This window comes from Salvelinus alpinus, chromosome 25 (assembly GCF_045679555.1).
Source record: "Salvelinus alpinus chromosome 25, SLU_Salpinus.1, whole genome shotgun sequence".
Taxonomy (NCBI): domain Eukaryota; kingdom Metazoa; phylum Chordata; class Actinopteri; order Salmoniformes; family Salmonidae; genus Salvelinus; species Salvelinus alpinus.
This window is the reverse complement of record NC_092110.1, coordinates 34,199,307-34,215,869: the sequence shown is the minus strand read 5'-3', so window position 1 is coordinate 34,215,869 and position 16,563 is coordinate 34,199,307. Positions and strand designations below refer to the sequence as shown.

The following is a 16,563-nucleotide window of genomic DNA, read 5'->3' as shown; positions in this document are numbered from 1 at the left end:
CATCAAGCGCTATGATGAAACTGGCTCTCATGAGGACCGCCACAGGAAAGGAAGACCCAGAGTTACCTTTGTTCATTAGAGTTACCAGCCTCAGAAATTGCAACCCAAATAAATGCTTCACAGAGTTCAAGTAACAGACACATCTCAACATCAACTGTTCAGAGGAGACTACGTGAATCAGGCTTTCATGGTTGCATTGCTGCAAAGAAACCACTTCTAAAGTGCTATTTAAATAAGAAGGAGAGTGATGGAGTGCTGCATGACCTGGCCTCCACAATCACCCGACCTCAACCCAATTGAGATGGTTTGGGATGAGTTGGACCGCAGAGTGAAGGTAAAGCAGTCAACAAGTGTCGATGAGGATTCCCTCATCGAAAGGGAAAAGGGAAAGTGGCTAGCGTGAGTGCTGAGGTGGTCAAATTGATGTGTTTGGACTGCAGCCTATGCCATGGAAAGAGCAGATTTCCTTAATGTTTTGTACACTCAGTGTAGATTTCAAGAAAACTGTAGGCTATTACATTATTTATCATTACCGCATGTCAGTCGCATGAACAATGAATGATTAGACTGAACAATTGTGGAATATGCTCCAAAATCCGGTGTGGTTCGATGAGAACGTTACAGAAATGTTGCCACGGCAGAGATGAGTGGCTGAAAACGAGACGCGCACGGACAGCAGTGTACACATCAATTCAGGTTACAAGACTTGTGAAGGCCTAATAAATGACAATCACTGAATATAATTCATAACACTTTCTGGTGTTTTGTATGTGATGTCTCTTTGAACTTATGAAATGGTACCATATGGATGCTGGAATTGTAGGCCTCACATGTAACCTGTTATAATAGTAGCCCTATCCTGCAGTCAAATGACTAGTGGACTCATGGGTGGAATGTTATTAACATTTTTCATAATTAATAAACATTATTAAAAATAAAACTGTTGGAAATCTGGTGTTTTTATGTCAAACAGTTTTGTTATATTTCAGTCTTCTGTGATGTATATAAAGTGTTGCACACTCAAAATTGAATACATTTCAACTCTTTATCTGACATTGGTACAGGTATCTTCTTTTTTTAAGCCCATAACCATGTATGTGAAGTGTATACTTTGGTTTGAAAGTAGATGTGTTTAAGAGTACCAAGAAACACTCTGTGTGACACTGATTTAGCCCACTGCAGTAAAAGGTTAACTCTTGCAGAATTAAGTGTTCCTCTCATTAAAATGAGAGCACACATGTTAATTTTTATTTCTTTCAGCATCTTGAGAGAATGCAAATGTGCACTTAAGGACCTGTTGTTTATCCTAAATGCGCCATTTCTTTCAGTGACATAAAAGCTGACAGCATTTCATCTTCAACCAAATAAAATATGCATTCAAGACTAAATGAAATACTGTCAGAAACTTGTTGGATCGTTTTCAGTTTTTCGTCTCCTTAAAACCGATCAAACGGATGTCATTTGGAAATCTCTCTGCTCCCTAAACTTCCTCGCTCCGTGAGAGAAGTAGAAATGAAAGTGAAAACTTCATCGATGTCAACTAGATTGTTGATGATGCATTGATCATTTCATCGGTTTATGACATCATTCTGGTGTGCATGTCACAGATCCCTCTTGAACTTTCATTACGCACACCTGGCCCCTAATCCCACTGATTGTATTTGTATATATGTGCCCTTTGTTCACCATGGTGCTGTCCATTATTGTTCCCATGTCCGTTGGTGGTGTGAGTACCTTTGCGTTGGTGCAGCTGTTATGCTGCGTGCTATATATATTGTGTATTACGGGTATTGTCCCGTGTCAGTCAACGAGGTATACCCTGGCACTTTTGTTTGGATACAGCCCAGTGTTTTTTTGTATACGTGTTTGTTTTGGGTGTATTATAAAACCCTACTGTGTATTCCTGCGCCCGTCTCCAAAATCCTTTATACCAGCATGACAGAGCAAGGCTTTATTTAGTATTCTGGACAAGCGTCACACCCTGATCTGTTTCACCTGTCTTGTGATTGTCTCCACCCCCTCCAGGTGTCGCTTATTTCCCTGGTGTATACTGTATATCCCTGTGTTTCCTGTCTCTCTGTGCCAGTTCGTCTTGTCTGTTTCAAGTCAACCAGCGTGTTTTTCCCGGTCTCCTGCTTTTGCTATTCTCTCTTTTGCTAGTCCTCCCGGTTTTGACCCTTGCCTGTTTTCTGAACTCTGTACCCGCCTGCCTGACCAGTCTGCCTGCCCTGACCTCGAGCCTGCCTGCCACACTGTACCTCCTGGACTCTGAACTGGTTTTGACCTTTTGCCTGTCCACGACCATTCTCTTGCCATCCCTTTTGGATTGTTTAATAAATATCAAGACTCAAACCATCTGCCTCCCCTGTCTGCATCTGGGTCTCGCCTTTTGCCCTCATAACTAGTTGACTAACACATCTGAAATTATAAGCAGAAAAATATCTAAATGAGGCTTACATTTTTTTTCCCCCACACCCCGTGTCGTTCCGCCGTCCCTGAGTAATGTGCGCAGGTAGCCTACTGTATATGCAGCCAGGTTATCCGTTATACAAGTCAATAGTTGATGTCCATCCATGTCTGAGGATGTTGGGAATTGACACTGAAATCGTCCACTAGGGGCAACAGTGAGCACTGTTACCCTCAAGTAGGTTTCGGTTTCAAGATCGAATCCAGCAATAGAAAGTTGTTTTTGAGATTTTTGTTTCAAGCCTATCCCAGATCTTAACCCTTAACTATTCGGTATTAATGCCTAACCTTACATTAAGAGTTAATGCCTAAACTTAACCATTAAGCACTTCAAAATGTGATGTTTGGAAATTTGACATTTGATGAACATGGACGTCTAATTCTGACGTGAGACTGTGAGAGCTAGTTGAAGTAATTGTTTGACAGTCAGACGAAAACATGACTGGTTGTGTTCATGCCACATTAAGCAAGTCAGTTAACCTCCAACAACAACTGCTTCCCGGGCGCTGATGACGTGGATGTCGATTAAGGCAGCCCCCCACAGCTCTCTGATTCAGAGGGGTTGGGTTATGCAGAAGACACATTTCTGTTCAATGCATTCAGTTGTGCAACTTACTAGGTAACTCCCTTTCCCCTTTTATAAGTTACATGACAAACCTTTACTATTATGCCCATAGTGATCCTATTAAAGTCATAGGGATTCTATATGTAATTATAAAAATGACAATAAAAAAGCCTGTGCATATAATAGGAGGTACCAGGAAGAAATTAAATCCCCCCCCCCCCCCTTGTCAGAGGTCAGGTGCATGTGCAACAAAATGCACTAGTAATTCTGGATTTTACCCAGAAAAAGGGGGGAAAGGAGGTCTGGAATACCACAATTCAACTGTGTTACACTGATGCATTCCTCCATGGAAACAGGAGGATTATTTGACCTTTATGTTAACAGGGAGTCCCATTGAGGCCAATGTCTCTTTCGCAAGGGAGCCCTGCATGCACACAATTTACTAAATACAATAGAATACAAATATACAAAATGACAAACACACTGAACTATCGTAAGGCTGCTTACATCATAGACCCTTCACTCACTTTGGACATATTGTGGGTTGTCCTGTTCTGAAAATACAGCTACTGTATTTTTATGTGTTGGTTTCCAGGGAATTCTTCTGTGCACAAAGAAGAATGTTTAACCCGTACACTCCAACATTATTAAATAAAGACCTGTTATGCTGATGAATGAGGACCCAAAAGCGACGTAATAGTAACAGAGTCTTTATTCCAGTATTAAACAAATAATGATTCTCCTGGATATAATCAATGGTAATCCAAAACAGGAAACTGAAATCCTCTCGTCAATAGAGAGGAACGCCTGGAGACGCGACCACAGACTGCAGGTCGCTTCGGGAAGGCACTGGCCGTAGCTGACATTGACACCTGCTCACACGCAGCATCTGAAGAAGGCAAAGAACACGACAGGGCGAAACAAGGACACAGGAACAGCAAACATCAAACAAGAATCCGACAAGGACAGGAGCGGAAAACAGAGGGAGAAATAGGGACTCTAATCAGAGGGCAAAATAGGGGACAGGTGTGAAAGAGTAAATGAGGTCGTAGGGAGAATGAGAAACAGCTGGGAGCATGAACGGAACGATAGAGAGAGAGAAAGAGAAAGAACCTAATAAGACCAGCAGAGGGAAGCACAGGGACAAGACATGATCAAAGACAAAACATGACAGTACCCCCCCACTCACCGAGCGCCTCCTGGCGCACTCGAGGAGGAACCCTGGCGGCAACGAAGGAAATCATCAATCAACGAACGGTCCAGCACGTCCCGAGATGGAACCCAACTCCTCTCCTCAGGACCGTAACCCTCCCAATCCACTAAGTACTGGTGACCACGTCCCCGAGAACGCATGTCCATGATCTTCCGTACCTTGTAAATAGGAGCGCCCTCGACAAGGACGGGGGGGGGGGAGGGAAGACGAACGGGGGCGCGAAGAAAAGGCTTGACACAGGAGACATGGAAGACAGGGTGGACGCGACGAAGATGTTGCGGAAGAAGCAGTCGCACAGCGACAGGATTGACGACCTGAGAGACACGGAACGGACCAATGAACCGCGGAGTCAACTTGCGAGAAGCTGTCGTAAGGGGAAGGTTACGAGTGGAAAGCCACACTCTCTGACCGCGACAATACCTAGGACTCTTAATCCTACGTTTATTGGCGGCTCTCACAGTCTGCGCCCTGTAACGGCAAAGTGCAGACCTGACCCTCCTCCAGGTGCGCTCACAACGTTGGACAAAAGCCTGAGCGGAGGGAACGCTGGACTCGGCGAGCTGGGACGAAAACAGAGGAGGCTGGTAGCCAAGACTACTCTGAAACGGGGACAGCCCGGTAGCAGACGAAGGAAGCGAGTTGTGAGCGTACTCAGCCCAGGGGAGCTGTTCTGCCCAAGACGCAGGGTTTCGAAACGAAAGGCTGCGTAAAATGCGACCAATCGACTGATTGGCCCTTTCTGCTTGACCGTTAGACTGGGGATGAAACCCGGAAGAGAGACTGACGGAAGCACCAATCAAACGACAGAACTCCCTCCAAAACTGTGACGTGAATTGCGGACCTCTGTCTGAAACGGCGTCTAACGGGAGGCCATGAATTCTGAACACATTCTCAATGATGATTTGTGCCGTCTCCTTAGCGGAAGGAAGCTTAGCGAGGGGAATGAAATGAGCCGCCTTAGAGAACCTATCGATAACCGTAAGAATCACAGTCTTCCCCGCAGACGAAGGCAGACCGGTAATAAAGTCTAAGGCGATGTGAGACCATGGTCGAGAAGGAATGGGAAGCGGTCTGAGACGACCGGCAGGAGGAGAGTTACCTGACTTAGTCTGCGCGCAGTCCGAACAAGCAGCCACGAAACGACGCGTGTCCCGCTCCTGAGTAGGCCACCAAAACCGCTGGCGAATAGAAGCAAGCGTACCCCGAACGCCGGGGTGGCCAGCTAACTTGGCAGAGTGAGCCCACTGAAGAACAGCCAGACGAGTAGAGACAGGAACGAACAGAAGGTTACTAGGACAAGCGCGCGGCGACGCAGTGTGAGTGAGTGCTTGCTTTACCTGTCTCTCAATTCCCCAGACAGTCAACCCGACAACACGCCCTTCAGGGAGAATCCCCTCGGGGTCGGTAGAAGCCACAGAAGAACTAAAGAGACGGGATAAGGCATCAGGCTTGGTGTTCTTATTTCCCGGACGATAGGAAATCACGAACTCGAAACGAGCGAAAAACAACGCCCAACGAGCTTGACGTGCATTAAGTCGTTTGGCCGAACGGATGTACTCAAGGTTCTTATGGTCAGTCCAAACGACAAAAGGGACGGTCGCCCCCTCCAACCACTGTCGCCATTCGCCTATGGCTAAGCGGATGGCGAGCAGTTCGCGGTTACCCACATCATAGTTGCGTTCCGATGGCGACAGGCGATGAGAAAAGTAAGCGCAAGGATGGACCTTATCGTCAGACTGGAAGCGCTGAGACAGAATGGCTCCCACGCCCACCTCTGAAGCGTCAACCTCGACAATGAATTGTTTAGTGACGTCAGGAGTAACAAGGATAGGGGCGGATGTAAAACGCTTCTTGAGGAGATCAAAAGCTCCCTGGGCGGAACCGGACCACTTAAAGCAAGTCTTGACAGAAGTCAGAGCTGTGAGAGGGGCAGCCACTTGACCGAAATTACGAATGAAACGCCGATAGAAATTAGCGAAACCGAGAAAACGCTGCAACTCGACACGTGACTTAGGGACGGGCCAATCGCTGACAGCCTGGACCTTAGCGGGATCCATCTGAATGCCTTCAGCGGAAATAACAGAACCGAGAAAAGTGACAGAGGAGACATGAAAGGCGCACTTCTCAGCCTTCACGTAGAGACAATTCTCTAAAAGGCGCTGGAGTACACGTCGAACGTGCTGAACATGAATCTCGAGTGACGGTGAAAAAATCAGGATATCGTCAAGGTAAACGAAAACAAAAATGTTCAGCATGTCTCTCAGTACATCATTAACTAATGCCTGAAAGACAGCTGGAGCATTAGCGAGACCGAACGGCAGAACCCGGTATTCAAAATGCCCTAACGGAGTGTTAAACGCCGTTTTCCACTCGTCCCCCTCTCTGATGCGTACGAGATGGTAAGCGTTACGAAGGTCCAACTTAGTAAAGCACCTGGCTCCCTGCAAAATCTCGAAGGCTGACGACATAAGGGGAAGCGGATAACGATTCTTAACCGTTATGTCATTCAGCCCTCGATAATCCACGCAGGGGCGCAGAGTACCGTCCTTCTTCTTAACAAAGAAAAATCCCGCTCCGGCGGGAGAGGAAGAAGGCACCACGGTACCGGCGTCGAGAGAAACAGACAGATAATCCTCGAGAGCCTTACGTTCGGGAGCCGACAGAGAGTATAGTCTACCCCGAGGGGGAGTGGTCCCCGGAAGGAGATCAATACAACAATCATACGACCGGTGAGGAGGAAGGGAGCTGGCTCTGGACCGACTGAAGACCGTGCGCAGATCATGATATTCCTCCGGCACTCCTGTCAAATCACCAGGTTCCTCCTGAGTAGAGGGGACAGAAGACACAGGAGGGATAGCAGACATTAAACACTTCACATGACAAGAAACGTTCCAAGATAGGATAGAATTACTTGACCAATTAATAGAAGGATTATGACATACTAGCCAGGGATGACCCAAAACAACAGGTGTAAAAGGTGAACGAAAAATCAAAAAGGAAATGGTCTCACTGTGGTTACCAGATACTGTGAGGGTTAAAGGTAGTGTCTCACATCTGATACTGGGGAGAAGACTACCATCTAAGGCGAACATGGGCGTGGGCTTCCCTAACTGTCTGAGAGGAATGTCATGTTTCCGAGCCCATGCTTCGTCCATAAAACAACCCTCAGCCCCTGAGTCTATCAAGGCACTGCAGGAAGCAGCCGAACCGGTCCAGCGTAGATGGACCGACAAGGTAGTACAGGATCTTGATGGAGAGACCTGAGTAGTAGCGCTCACCAGTAGCCCTCCGCTTACTGATGAGCTCTGGCTTTTACTGGACATGACATGACAAAATGTCCAGCAGAACCGCAATAGAGGCAAAGGCGGTTGGTGATTCTCCGTTCCCTCTCCTTAGTCGAGATGCGAATACCTCCCAGCTGCATGGGCTCAGTCTCTGAGCCGGTGGGAGGAGATGGTTGAGATGCGGAGAGGGGAAGCACCGTTAACGCGAGCTCTCTTCCACGAGCTCGATGACGAAGATCTATCCGTCGTTCTATGCGGATGGCGAGTGCAATCAAAGAGTCCACGCTGGAAGGAACCTCCCGGGAGAGAATCTCATCCTTAACCTCAGCGTGAAGTCCCTCCAGAAAACGAGCGAGCAACGCCGGCTCGTTCCAGTCACTGGAGGCAGCAAGAGTGCGAAACTCTATAGAGTAATCCGTTATGGATCGATCACCTTGACATAGGGAGGCCAGGGCCCTGGAAGCCTCCTTCCCAAAAACTGAACGATCAAAAACCCGTATCATCTCCTCTTTAAAGTTCTGATAATCGTTAGAACACTCAGCCCTTGCCTCCCAGATAGCTGTGCCCCACTCCCGAGCCCGACCAGTAAGGAGTGATATGACGTAAGCGATCCGAGCTCTCTCTCTTGAGTACGTGTTGGGCTGGAGAGAGAACACAATATCACACTGGGTGAGAAAGGAGCGACACTCAGTGGGCTGCCCAGAGTAACATGGTGGGTTATTAACCCTAGGTTCCGGAGACTCGGAAGACCAGGAAGTAGCTGGTGGCACGAGACGAAGACTCTGAAACTGTCCAGAGAGATCGGAGACCTGAGCGGCCAGGGTCTCAACGGCATGACGAGCAGCAAACAATTCCTGCTCGTGTCTGCCGAGCATTGCTCCCTGGAACTCGACGGCAGTGTTGAGAGAATCCATAGTCGCTGGGTCCATCTTGGTCGGATTCTTCTGTTATGCTGATGAATGAGGACCCAAAAGCGACGTAATAGTAACAGAGTCTTTATTCCAGTATTAAACAAATAATGATTCTCCTGGATATAATCAATGGTAATCCAAAACAGGAAACTGAAATCCTCTCGTCAATAGAGAGGAACGCCTGGAGACGCGACCACAGACTGCAGGTCGCTTCGGGAAGGCACTGGCCGTAGCTGACATTGACACCTGCTCACACGCAGCATCTGAAGAAGGCAAAGAACACGACAGGGCGAAACAAGGACACAGGAACAGCAAACATCAAACAAGAATCCGACAAGGACAGGAGCGGAAAACAGAGGGAGAAATAGGGACTCTAATCAGAGGGCAAAATAGGGGACAGGTGTGAAAGAGTAAATGAGGTCGTAGGGAGAATGAGAAACAGCTGGGAGCATGAACGGAACGATAGAGAGAGAGAAAGAGAAAGAACCTAATAAGACCAGCAGAGGGAAGCACAGGGACAAGACATGATCAAAGACAAAACATGACAAGACCAGTACATTATGTTTGACTTGGCAGAAGAGATATTGATTCAACACATGTTGGTGGGCAATAAATATCTCATACACTTGAGGCCTGTAGATATGAATTATTGATCCGGTAGCTGTGTGTGTGCGGTATAGGCTAATGAAACTGTGAATAATATATTAGATAAGAATATAGACAGCAAAGTTTAACCATGTATCTAAACAGTTTCAATCATGCAACTACATGAACATCCAGAGTTTAGGGTTGTGGATCAATGGTCTATAATTGGGAGGGCTGCAAGAAAATGCAGGAATACAGAGTTTGGGGATTAGATCAACTTTCCTAAGTCAATTAAAATTCTATTACATGACTTTGAAGGTAGAGAGTAAAGCCTGAAAATGGTCCATAGACCAAGTCTTGAAATGTTGAGAGAGCTAAGGGGGTGGAGAATAGAACTTTGGAGATTACAGGCTGTTGTTATACTCTGCGGGATAGGCCCTACATAGCATTCTAATCTCTTGACATTCCGTGGGGGAGCTACCTATTCAACAGCCGGGCTGCAGCTATTGAGCCACCACAGAACGTTTGTCCCATCAGTGCTGCTGGAAGACTTGGAGGACTGAGAAAGCTTCATGTGTTGATTGTGACTGCAGTAGTGGGAGGTGCAGATGGTGCAGTGACAATGCTGTAATCCCAACCTCTGGGCACAAACCGCCAGACAGATCGGAGGGTTTGGGGAAAATAATCTCTGCTTCTGTGTCCGTAAGCGGATATGGGGGAGACGGAACACAAGAGACGAGAGGACAATTTGTCTGTCTGTCTGGGACACTATCTGTCTAGTTTTTCACTTCGTCAATCTGTCTGTAGCTATCTATCTGTCTCTTTCTAGTATATGTCCACTATATTGCTATCGTCATCCCTCGGTAAATATTCCTCGGACCACTTTCCTCTGCTACACCTTCAGAACATTGTCCTTATCCAGAACTTGGCTGAAACATTCACATACAGTAGAACCAGTCTACTTAATCAAACCAGTCCACTCTATTGTTTGGAACTTGACACTTGACCATTCAAACACATTCTCTCCCTGCTATTGTACAATATGCTGCTCACTGCCTGGGGAAATTGGGATGAGTCCAGAGAAATCTAGGCCACCTGAGTTCCTTCCATAGAGAATGGAGACGGTATACTGTATGCTGATGTGGGCTGTATCTCAGTCACAACTGCCCCAGGTGGAAGAGGGGGCCATGAGGTGTTCCATCTTATGCCAGCTGGACCTACAAAAGAATGCCTCTCCAGCCCACCATGAGATGTGATTATTTATGTTATTTTTACATAAGAAATGATTCAGTGTAGTCATCTGTCTCAGTGTATCACGGAAGTTGGAATCGAATCAGTTATAACTCTGAAGTAGGTCTATTTTTACCATTGTGTAGACTAGAGGATGTGAGAGTAGGAGTGGGCTGCGATTGCCAGTGTGTTTAGATATTTTATCCTCTTCAGACTCCTCTAACAGTGGAAGCTCCAATAATTAATCTGACTACAGTAACAATTAGGATAATAGGGCAGCAGATAGCCTAGTGGTTTTAAGAGCGTTGGGACAGTAACCGAAAGGTTGCTGGTTTAGAATCCTCGAACCAACTAGGTGAAACATCTGTTCGACGTGCCCTTGAGCAAGGCACTTAACCCTAATTACTCCTGTATGTCACTCTGGATAAAAGCATCTGCTAAATGGCTAAAAGTAACACAGTAACACTCAGGATTAGATCTGACTACAGTAACACTTAGGATTAGATTTGACTACAGCAACACTCAGGATAATATCTGACTACAGTAACTAACACTCAGGATTAGATCTGACTTCAGTAACACTCAGGATAAGATCTGACTACAGTAATAATCAGGATAACTGAGAGTGTTTCTCCTGTGTTTAGCACCCCAGCTCTGGTTATCATGCACTGATTTAACTGTACATTTTATTAACACTGGGAGAGCAGGAGACAGACAGACTGAGACCCAGTCTTCCCTTGTCTGTCACCGCGAGACGGTCAGACAGCAGCAGAGGGAGCCTCACAGAATGTCTTTTGAAGTAGGTTTGTGTTTGTTCGATATATGGCTTTGAAACTATTGGAACTCACGTTGAGTGCCTTTACCTACCTATCCAATATTGCAAGACGCCTGATGCCTCCGCAGTGACAGGCACTGATTGTCAAATCACGAGTTGGAGGAGTTTTCATAAAAGTGACGGGATGTTCAACTGTGGAAAAGTAAAAGATTTCCTGCTGTTTTTCACAGTTGGCTATCCGTCAACATATTACGAACACTTATCTCCCAGGAAGTGACTTTAAGAAATGGATGAATCTATCAATGCACAGCAGGCATTCTAGAGTCACCATTAACCACTCTTGGTTTTATAGAATTGCTGCAACATGGCAACTATGGCTGCTTATGTTTTTCTTGTCATTTCCCCCCTATGATTGATAAATTGTCCTGATCCATAGATTACTGAGAGATATGGATACGGAGATAGGAAGAATTGGAAGGGATGGCAGGGGATTCAAAAGGATGAGGGGATTCGAAAAAGGAGAGATGGAAACAGAGAAAGCGAGACTAAAACCAGAAAAGAAATGAAGGGAGATGAACAGAGAGAAGGGGAGAAAGCGTTAAATCTGTGACTGACAAATTGTGTGATTGTCATGGCAATGAAATCCTGGATTAAGACCCAATGGGATTAGCAATTTTGTCTCCATTTTCGGAGGTTGTTTAATTCAGGTGTGTGTAAAGATTACAATTATTTTAGCCTGATGGTCATAAGAATTTTTATGGGAACCATTACTGTATTGAGACAGAGAGCTTGGCTAATTTATCCTGACGTCAGGTATATTAATCAAAAATTCTACATAGGCCCACTTCTGGGGTGATGAATGGCTTATTTATCTCCAAATCTGTTTCTCATTTCATCACTTTCAGCACGTTCCAATGCAATTACTTCCAGGTCTTGCATCTGACCAAGTCATATCGAAATTCTTCCATGCATCACAGACTCAAGTAAATATGAATTATATTCAACATACATTCACATGCAAAGTGTAGACCTATTATTCATATGTATGCCTGTACTGTGAATTAAAATGAAGATGACATTTGGTGAATTTGTTCTCCACAGCAGAGTGCTTGTATGAGACGGGTTATCTATTCTACAGCCAGTATAGGGAGGAGCCTCGGGTCAGGGTAACAGACCACGGTGAAAAGGTTTCTGCTGTTACTGAGCCGTAACATTTCACATCTCATGAGACAATGTGAAGACACCCATGGTGTGCAAGTGCATGTGCGTGCATGTGTGTCTGGGTGGAAGAGAGCAGGGGGTGATGATCTGCCTCTTCTCCCCTCATATTCACAATCCCCCTCATCTCATGCACTTGACAATATCTCTTTAATCTGACAATATCACTATACAACAATTTATGTCACTTTGCTACTGCCTGGTGGCGCAGCTGTCCTGTCCTACAAACAGGAAGGAAGCACATCTCAGCTGGACAGTGTCTTTCTGTCACACTGAAAAGAGCTCTCCAGCAGACCTTAACATGCCATGATAGTGCGGCAGGGTAGCCTAGTGGGTAGAGTGTTGGGCTTGTAACCGAAAGGTTGCAAGTTCAATTCCCGAGCTGACAAGGTACAAATCTGTCGTTCTGCCACTGAACAGGCAGTTAACCCACTGTTCCTAGGCCGTCATTGAAAATAAGAATTTGTTCTTAACTGACTTGCCTCAATAAATAAAAATAGCTCCAGAGAAATATGGAAGAAAGGTTTAGTCATTAAATTCATTCAAGTCTTCAAATGAGGGAGACTATCTTTATTTCTCTCCACATGTTCTGTTAGTACATTTACATTTACATTTAAGTCATTTAGCAGACGCTCTTATCCAGAGCGACTTACAAATTGGTGCATTCACCTTATGATATCCAGTGGAACAACCACTTTACAATAGTGCATCTAACTCTTTTAAGGGGGAGGGGGGGGGGTTAGGAGGATTACTTTATCCTATCCTAGGTATTCCTTAAAGAGGTGGGGTTTCAGGTGTCTCCGGAAGGTGGTGATTGACTCCGCTGACCTGGCGTCGTGAGGGAGTTTGTTCCACCATTGGGGTGCCAGAGCAGCGAACAGTTTTGACTGGGCTGAGCGGGAACTGTACTTCCTCAGAGGTAGGGAGGCGAGCAGGCCAGAGGTGGATGAACGCAGTGCCCTTGTTTGGGTGTAGGGCCTGATCAGAGCCTGAAGGTACGGAGGTGCCGTTCCCCTCACAGCTCCGTAGGCAAGCACCATGGTCTTGTAGCGGATGCGAGCTTCAACTGGAAGCCAGTGGAGAGAGCGGAGGAGCGGGGTGACGTGAGAGAACTTGGGAAGGTTGAACACCAGACGGGCTGCGGCGTTCTGGATGAGTTGTAGGGGTTTAATGGCACAGGCAGGGAGCCCAGCCAACAGCGAGTTGCAGTAATCCAGACGGGAGATGACAAGTGCCTGGATTAGGACCTGCGCCGCTTCCTGTGTGAGGCAGGGTCGTACTCTGCGAGTGTTGTAGAGCATGAACCTACAGGAACGGGTCACCGCCTTGATGTGAGTTGAGTAGGAAGAGGCAGGTGTCTTGGCCTGATATGTGCCAATCATTAACACTCTGTTCCCACACTAATAATCAAAGAAAGATTTGATACTTTTCCGAATGAGTTCTGAATGGGGCTCATCCTAAGAAGTTCTCTCATGCATTAGGAATATATCCAACGCTTTCAATATCGACGTCTCCTAATTTCACCACAATATAAAAAAACATGTTTTATTGTCACATACACCAGATAGGTGCAGTGAAATGTGCTGTTTTATAGGGTCAGCCATAGTAGCTGCACCCCTGGAGCAAATTAGGGTTAAGTGCCTTGCTCAAGTACACATCAACAGATTGTTTCACCTTGTCGGCTCAGGTATTCGAACCAGCAACCTTTTGGTTACTGGCCCAACACTATACTATCAAGGGGTAATTATACTGGTTATTTTATCACAATGGTCCAATGGTATGAACTCAAGATGGTAAATCGCTTTGGATAAAAGCATCTGCTAAAATGGAATATTGCTATTATTAGTTGTATTATAGTTATGAATGCACTGAGATGCCATTAATGCCTTCACACACTTCAGTCACCAAAGAACATGGAACGGAGGATGGTGTGGGAGAGATATATATATGAGATTAAAGAAGACCAGACAAGAAAGAGAGGTGGTGGGGGGGAGAACATGCCACGCTCTCTGGAAAATATTTAATGAGAGTAATTGGATGTCTGCTCTTCACTCTCGATGATTTGAGGGGGCAATTCCATATTAACAGAGTGATGCTGAGACTCAGATTTTTTACTTTAAAATGTATGTCAAACAAAAACCAATAATTGCAAAGTTAAACAAACAATACAACTATATGCTCAAAGAATACTTTTAGTAATTTCCAATGAAAATTTTACAAAAACACATTTACTTGAAGAACAAAGCAGATGCAAAGTTTGGTAAAATAATGATAGTAAGAACAGCACATAAGGTGTTACCAAACTTTGCATTTGCACTGATCTTCCAAGTAAATGTGTTTTTGTGAAATTTTCTTTGGAAATTGTTAAAAGTAGTCATTGTGCTGTAGATAAAGTTGTATGGTTTGTTTAACTTTGCAATCATTGGTTTTGTTTGACATACATTTGACCTGTTACCATGGAATTGCCCTTGACTAGCACTCTACATCAGTGATGTAACTCGGTTACAAAATGCTCCTCCACCACACTAAGACCTGGTATGAAACACTAATGAAGTCCTAACAAACCACCATTCACCATCAATCCCCTTATGACAAGAAGGCACTAAAGCAATCCCCTCCTTACAGACTGTGGTCATTGTCCCTGTCCTGGCCCCTGAAGGTCACAGTCAACATTGCTCATGGACCCAGCACATGGCAGCAGTTTGTGCACAAGACCTCTTAACCGCAGCCAGACCAACATTAGATCAGATCTGAAGTGGTGTAAATTATGACTGAAGAGAGCAACACTGGCTTGAATGAACGGGAAAGCGGGTAGAGAAATGGCTGTGAACCGTAATTGGTGTTGAACTGCCAACCCCTAACCCTATAAACCTAATTCTGCTGATATCTTGTCGGATTTGCTATTGTATATCCCCAAGACACATTTAACGAAACTGTCCAATTTAGACAATACTTCGTCCTTGGGCGAGCCGGGTAAATACAACAACCCTTGGGCAAGTTCCCCCACACGCGCAACCTGCGCAATCTAACACATACTCTCGCGCCAACGGCTACACATTGCCCACCGGACCTACACGACCAACATTTTGTTGAGAAATGTTTTTATGGTAAATTGACTGCACCTCCATATGACTGAATTGAACGCACATATTTAACTTAGTGTGTTTTGCGTTGTTTTCTCTTTGAGACAGAATTGGAACACATCTATATAGCCCTGACTACTAACTGATGTGGTTTTACAAAACTGTCACAACTTCATGCAAATTCATGTTTCCTATTTCATTTCATGAAAAGCTCTATCGTGTAAATTCAAGTAGCTGACCAGATCTTATTTTAGGCACTCGGAATCAGTGTTTATTGAATTACCAGCGCGTAATGGCAACGGAGACCGCACGGCTGCACAATATAGCCTAAAAGGGAAAATGCATTCACAACTGTATATAGTCTACTTACCATGGTTTTCAATTTTGCCACAAGGATAATTTCTTATTTTCGCCCTCATATGAGCAGTGAATGGTAATCTAACAAATGAGTCTCCAGATCCCTACAAAGTTATACGCAAAATGTCCATTACGCACGTCCAATTCGAAAATCGAAAGATTTTGTTGTGCTGAAAGATAACAGCAGGCATCTAAATGTTGCGGTGTTTCCAAAGGTGTCCATACTGCGTTTCACAAGACTTTAGAGTGGTCCCAATGTTTGTAGTTCATGTATAGCGAAGCATCCTCTTTTCCGAACTGAAACCCATTGACAGATATGTCGATATCTTTCCCCTTCAAACCTCAGAAAAAGTAGTATACGAATACTTTCCAATAAAAACCCTTCTCGGCTTGAATAAGTCCCCAAACAAACCGACTGAAGCTACACTTTCCAAATTGAGAAATATAGCACCAGTCTCTTTGTTCCGTACTGTTTATTTACCAATAAGAGCTACAGTACATGCCACAGAGTCTACAGCATGAGTTGTCGACGCTCCCATTCGGAAGGGGGATTACCAACCCCTGTGACTATGCGCTGTGGATTGACTCATTGCTCTCGGGTAAATTAGTAAAACCTCAACAAGTTTCATGATAAAGTGTATCCATGCAGCCTTGAAGAAAATGATGCATCAAAGTTTGAATGCGTCCATAACATACTCTGCATACTCTGTGTGTGTGCGTTCACTCACAGGTTTGTTCATACTTCTACGTTTGAGTGGCCGGACTCTACACAAACTCGTGACGCTGTCTTTTGCGCCACTGGTGATGATTATATTTTGTTGTATGTTGATGCTGATGTCGGTAGGTCTTTCGGTACTATACCATTACTGGAGGGTA

At 45.2% G+C, this 16,563-nt stretch overlaps 1 protein-coding gene across 1 annotated transcript in view; it reads right to left on the bottom strand.

Annotated features, from left to right (window-relative positions):
- Positions 1–16,326, bottom strand: part of htr1d (5-hydroxytryptamine (serotonin) receptor 1D, G protein-coupled) — a 41,473-nt gene extending 25,147 nt beyond the window's left edge. Inside the window, exon 1 of the mRNA XM_071366589.1 lies at positions 15,701–16,326. The gene's annotated coding sequence lies outside the window, so the exon portion shown is untranslated. The remainder of the gene's footprint in view (positions 1–15,700) is intronic.
- Positions 16,327–16,563: the final 237 nt, after the last annotated feature.